This window comes from Pollicipes pollicipes, unplaced genomic scaffold, assembly GCF_011947565.3.
Source record: "Pollicipes pollicipes isolate AB1234 unplaced genomic scaffold, Ppol_2.1 Scaffold_6686;HRSCAF=7923_pilon_pilon_pilon, whole genome shotgun sequence".
NCBI lineage: Eukaryota > Metazoa > Arthropoda > Thecostraca > Pollicipedomorpha > Pollicipedidae > Pollicipes > Pollicipes pollicipes.
The window spans coordinates 1,781,555-1,788,351 of record NW_023596921.1 but is presented as its reverse complement, the minus strand read 5'-3'; positions in this window follow the sequence as shown (position 1 = coordinate 1,788,351).

The window sequence follows — 6,797 nt, the reverse complement described above, 5'->3', positions numbered from 1 at the left end:
TGCCTTGGCAGGCGTTACCGAGCAGAAGTATGTAACACTACGTAGGAGCATTAACACCATGCAATCCTGTTGCCGTGCATCATTAATGGAGTCCAATATGCTTCACCAAATTTTGCAATGTTGTGATCAAACGGTTGGCAAAGGCAAGGTATCATGAATCCAAACGAAATTGCAGAATATTTCCTAATGTCGGTATAGGTAACCACAGCGTCCGTTCCATAGATGGGGAGAGTAGGAAAGTTCATCAGTTTTTTTTTTCTAAGATCCTTCCTGCTGTACGCACTGAGGATAAAACTAGCATTCTTATATATGCAGACAAGTATACACAGCCTTCAGCTACATATGTAGTGGTGAAGTTTTGGACAGCGCGTCCGTGTTTTTTGTGGGTGACTTCTAAGTGAACCATTTTCTAAGGAGATAACCGTCCCCAGCGTGTGGTAAATTGCACTGTATGGTGCGTGAAGTTGTGTTCATGATTTTGTTGTTGTTTTTTTCTTGGTGGCGGGGATCATAGAGTACGTGGCATCGGATGTAAGTTCGATGCGTCACAACACGTAGACCGGATGTCCTCGGCTGTGCTATTTCATAATCTGCCGGGATGGCGAGATGAAAAATTTGGCCCTTTCAGTCAGTCATTTGTTCACAAAAGCCTCCACCTCGGTTTCGACTGCTTAGGTAGGAAGTATGCATCCACATGGGTAATTGTACCGCGTAGTGAGAGAAGTTTTGTTTATGACCTTTGGGGGTCATACGTTAGGTGAAAAGTGTGCGCCAACCCGAAATACCTCGCTAGCAGATGCCAACTATTTCGCGGTGAATGAAGTGCATGCACTTAAAACCCCTCAGTACAACATTTAGACTATTATAGCTATGCTGTAAGACACGAAGCACAAACTCACACCGAGTGCTTCACTTATCAGTATTATGGTAAAAATGGATTTGTCGGAATGACCCAAGGCGCGTGCAGGCGTGCGGCTGGAAGTGCACTGACAGACAGAGGCAGCTACTGTGCGTCAGCTGGGGAATCAAGGCTGTCATCCGTTGCATGGATTTGCACGTGATGTCATAATTCAGCCGCGGCTACCAAGATGCTAAGCTTATGCTGCAGTCACTAGCGACTGGTAATGCAATTCTCTTTTCGGCCGGCATGGCCTTTTTTGTTCAAATCAACCCTTGACGGCGCATAACCATCTGCGGCCGGCTCGCCATTGAGTGGTGACCATAATACAGCCGCCGGGAAAAAATACATCTTATCGAGCCCGACCATTGCTGCTGCGTACGTCCGGTGGCATCAGCGCAGGGCTTTCTGCAGCCAGTACAACTCGTCGGATTTTTGTTTGGGTTTTATTCGGTTGACTACCCGAAAACGCATCATTCAATGCTTGGGGGATGATCGGACCGGTTCCTTGCACAAATATGTGGTATGTTGCAATGCTTGTAATTGTGCATGGTAGGTGAATACTTGCACATAACTTTTATCGTGGGAGCGTTGTCGACCGGCCTGCAAATCTTCCATCGGCTTGCATGACCTGTTCTGTTCAAATCACGCCTGGAGGGCATGTAGCTAACTGGAGCACGCCTGTCCGGACAGTGATGGCCAGCGTATGACAGACAGATAAAATGCTTACAATCGAGCCCTGCAAGACTGCAGATATCTGTATTCGAGGGCACTGGTACAAGGCTTTCAGCTGCCAATACAACACAAGTCACATTTTAGTTACAGTTGCTATCGGTCCACACCACAACATGTCATGCAATGCTTTGGGGACGGCCGGAGTGTTGATTTGCACAGATATGGCGCCCAACTTGAGATACTTGCACATTTGACCGGAAGGTGCAACGTTGCCAACACGATGCCATTGTGGGAGCACTTTCTACCGGTAACGCGCGTGTTTTACCTGCCGAAACTTCCTGTTTTGTTTAAATCATCCCTTTACGACGCATACCTAAATGTGGCAGGCCTGCAGCAGGCTGCTTACTCCGCTAGCAGCTACCGGAGTAAGCAGAGTAGCAGTTTCCCGTGCCGGCGTATTATGGCGGCACGGGAAAATAATCATCATCGAGTCAAGCTTGCGACTGCCTGCATTCGATGGCGCTGGTAAGAGGGCAACCAGCTGTGAGCGCAAAGCATTCGTCAAATTTTGCTTTTGATTTTTCGGCGGACTTTCTGACAGCGAATCACTCAATGCTTGGGGTGTGACCGGAGCGATGATATGCACAGATATGGCGTCCAGCTTCAAATGTTTTTTTTTTGTACGTGGAAGGTGTAACTCTACATACATGATGGTGTTCTGGCAACACCAACGGCCGACAATGTAGATCCCTCATGGGCCAACATGGCCTTTTTGTGTCACCCCTCAACTGTGCATAACAAGAAACGGCCAAATAGCAATGCGTGCAACCCATCCCCCTCTCCCCTGAGAAGAGGAAGCAGTGCAACATTAAGTACCTGGTACGCTGTAACTGCACCCAGCACGCTTAGACACTAGTTGAAATCATCATAACCAGTGAACATGCGACTCAAGCTATGGCCTTTACTTTGCGCTCGTTAGAGCTTATATTGGCACCAAAAGTCTTTAATTTCACGCCATACTCAGGTGGGGGATTAATTTCTCTTCCCCGCCCGAAATATTTCTCCGCAATGATTTTCTGAATGGCGCTGAGCAGCAGGGCAAAACTTTGCATAGCTACAGGCGAGCAAATAGGGCATTTTTGGCATGTAAAGTTAGACAAAACCTTCTAGGGTCCTCTGCCGTACCTAGCAGGCAAAGGCAGGTCACGGTTGTAGCGAGGGCAATTTTTAGGAAATATTCAATTTGATGCCACAGTGGGGCGCTAGACAAAGTCATACATCTTTGACAGATGAAGACATGCAACAACAGGATTAGCAATCCAACTAGGTCATGATGAGGGTCAGACAAGATAGACCAAAGGTTCCTTGTAAGTTCTGTCTATTTAAAGTATTTATGTACCACGCCAACATTGTTGCATGTTTAAGGTTAGTAACAACTATGACCGGTGCGTAGTCCGGTTATGGGCCTGAGCTTGCTCAAATACCAAAAAATAAAAGCAATTTCGTGTGATTTTGGTCACCATGACCCTCTAAATGTCAAAAAGGTCACTGACTTTAAATGAAAACCAGTGATCTTTTGGTTTCAACGGGTATCTAGGTTCAAGGCGATTGCGTGAGGGGGTCTGGGGGCACTTTGGGCATTACTGTGGAGTTCGACCCTATTTGACTTTATTTGACCCGAATTTTATGACCTAGTCATCTCAACTGACCCAAGTGAGTTAACATACAGTCCAATCCGCCCTGTGAATTTGGTGCATTACTCTCTTACTCTTACTCTCTAAACTCTCTTAGCTTCTTTAGATCTCAGGGTGGCCAAACTGACCACCAACTGAGCGAATGGTATACAATCGGTCACCCGAGCGCGTGTGAAATTTACTGGACGGACGGATGATACGCGTTTTTCTCCGTGGACGCTGTCCGTCGCATGCACCACAGCGTCGCATGTCCACGTAAAACGAGGCTTGTTAGGCCCAGAGCGCGCGAATGCAGAGCCGAGACGTGCTCCGTCTCAAACGAGAGTTGACGAAGAGTAGACGCAATTGTTTAAGTTTTCACCGTGGGCTCCCTCATAGCATAACTAATGAGGATAGGACTAAGATGTCTCCAGACAGCGATAACCTTCAGTGACATATGTAGTGTTAAAGGGTTGGAGAACACTTCTTTGTGTATTGGTTAACGAGGTCTGAAGGAACCCTTTTCATATGAGACACCCCTACCCTAACCTTGGGCAAATTTAATCATGTGGTAGGGAATTTATGCTTGTTTTGTTTGTGTTTTTTTGTCGTAGGGGGCGTAGCGTCGCAATCAAGTTGGGTGCGCTACGGTATGTGAGCAAACACGTTCGCCTGTGCTATTCTGTCGTTCGTCGTGACTGTAACGTGATCAATTTTCGTCACTTTCATCAGTCAGTGTTTGCCTTGAAAAACTGCCACCTCCGTTTCGGTTGCCAAGGTAGAAATCATTGATCTACGTAAATTGTGTAAATGTCGACTTGTCATTCAGTCGCTTCGACAGACAAGAGGAAATCACGTCAGTCAACCATTGACGGTAAATGATATAATTGTCAGTGCATTATGTCAATGATACATGGCCCGTGCACGGCTGGTGCAACATGTACAGTCCAACGTCTTGGAAGGAAGTTAGCGCACCCGTGGGCTACAGCACAACAATTGAAAAGAAAGACAGTACGTGGCCCACGTACCTAGTCCTCTGGCTATTGAATTGCCTGGCAAGACCATTGAAAGAACTCTAGGGCCTGGGAGACTTTGGGAAAGTTTATTAAGATATTAGCATATTGGCTTTGTTCTTGATACCTTTCAATAAGGAAATGCACTGTGCACTCCACGCCCAAAGTAAACGGGCAATGGAGCCCTGCATTCGTCATTAGCCACGAGCCCATGACAAAGTGGTTAGCCGGTTACCCGCCAGTCACCGGGTCTGCTAGCCGCAGGTCCCCGGGTCGGCTAGCCGCAGGTCCCCGGATCGGCTAGCCGCAGGTCCCCGGGTCGGCTAGCCGCAGGTCCCTGGGTCGGCTAGCCGCAGGTTCCTGGATCGGCTAGCCGCAGGTCCCCGGGTCGGCTAGCCGCCAGCCACCGAGTCGGCTAGCCGCCAGCCATTGGGTCGGCTAGCCGCAGGTCACTGGGTCGGCTGGCCGCAGGTCACTGGGTCGGCTGGCCGCAGGTCTCCGGGTCGGCCAGCCGCAGGTCCCCGGGCAGGCTTGCCGCCAGTCACCGGGTCGGCTAGCCGCCGACCTGAAAACCGGCCAGCCGCAACCAGCTTTCATTCATTTACGCATCACAAAACGTCAGTTCGGTAAGGCATTAGTGTATCATTTCAGTGACATTTTTTTTCTGACTACGTAACTATAACACGTAAACGGAGTACTGCTGCCGAATTTTCTTATAAGAACATTGCTTTTCGTTTTTTTTAACAACGCAAGGTTCTACACAACCAGCGTGAACTGGTGCTTCGGCAAGATCGTAAATATGATGAAGGCAGAAGTATGGATAATAGCTCTGAAACAAATTTAGCGAATGTAAGTAGTATTCTGGGAACATTTGTTAGCGCAACATTTACCAGAAGTAGCTATTTGATACCATTTTGCTTCATTAAGAAAATTGCTCCCAGCGTTGCAATGACTTAAGCACGACTGAATTGTGTGAAGGTGTTATTCATATCCAAATATCATCAGTTATTTGAATGACGCACACACACACACACACACACACACACACACACACACACACACACACACACACACACACACACACACACACACACACACACACACACACACCACACACACACACACACACACACACACACACACACACACACACACACACACACACACACACACACACACACACACACACACACACACACACACACACACACACACACACACACACACACACACACACACACACACACACACACACACACACACACACACACACACACACACACACACACACACACACACACACACACTACACTTACCGGTAGGGCCTTTCTCGGAACAATATATAAACGGTTCCGAGCATGGTACTGCAATTTTGGGAGCGCCTGTGGTTATATCAGCTCTACGCAGGTTTCTATGTTTTAAGTTATTGACATTGACGGTTTATGATCTATGACCTCTATCTCGATCTCATGTCGGTGACATTTCACGCAAAAGTGATAAATAGCGCTCAAATAACACCCACATCAGGAAAAGCACTCTCAATATGATTTCTAGACCTCTCTCCTAATGTACATCACTCTGAATTGTATAATCATCGTTGTGGTGTTTTGCAAAGGCAGGTTATCTAATGCCAAGCTTGGCAACTTTTTAACAAGAGCATGTGATTTAAACCTTAATGACACAAATCCTACGACTCCGGCAGAACCATCTACCGGTGTTTCCTTCCTTGATACGGCTTGTTTAGCGCCTAATATGGCTAAAAGGACCAGGGCTATAATTGCCTTCACTCTTTTGACCTGATATGACATATCGCAGATCGCATGGGACGATATTCACTAGTATCAAGATGATAGAGTTTTCTAAGAACTGTTATAAGATGCGATCGCTAGTTGTGAGGATGTTTGTTCTTCCGTTTTTACGGATTTTATGTCTTCTGCCGGGTAGGTGCATGCTATTTTTCCGCCATTGATGGTGGACCCTGTCCGCGCCGTTACCTGTCAGAAAAGCGAAGGCCGAGCCGGGCCACACCGGGTCACTCACGTTTGAGATTTATCACCTCTTTTGTTCGACTAGCACTCACCGAAACCACAGATGCGATGGTTAAATATCTCTACGGCTTACGCACGCAGGACATCTCCCAGGGGGGCTGTGCATTGCTCTGCTGTGCATATGACACAGGGGGGCTGTGCATTGCTCAACATCTGCCCGGCCGGCCGGGCACCGCTGGCAGCCGTAATCAGGCGCAACACGCCGTCACGTTCATCACCGACGCGCCGAGCCTCTGGCGCTCGTCCGTTCAGCATCTGCCCAGCCTGCTCGGTCAGGTCTGCCGGACACCGCAGCCATGACCGGGCGCCACACCCGGTGCGTTCACCACCGATGCACGAGCCTCCAGCGCTCGTCAGTTCTGCCGGCTGCCGCGCCTCACCGCAGAGATGTGCCGCGGGCGACTGACCTCGAAAGCGAGGCCCCGGAGCAGACCACAGAGATGTGCCGCGGGCGACTGACCTCGGAGACGAGGCCTCGGAGCAGACCGCA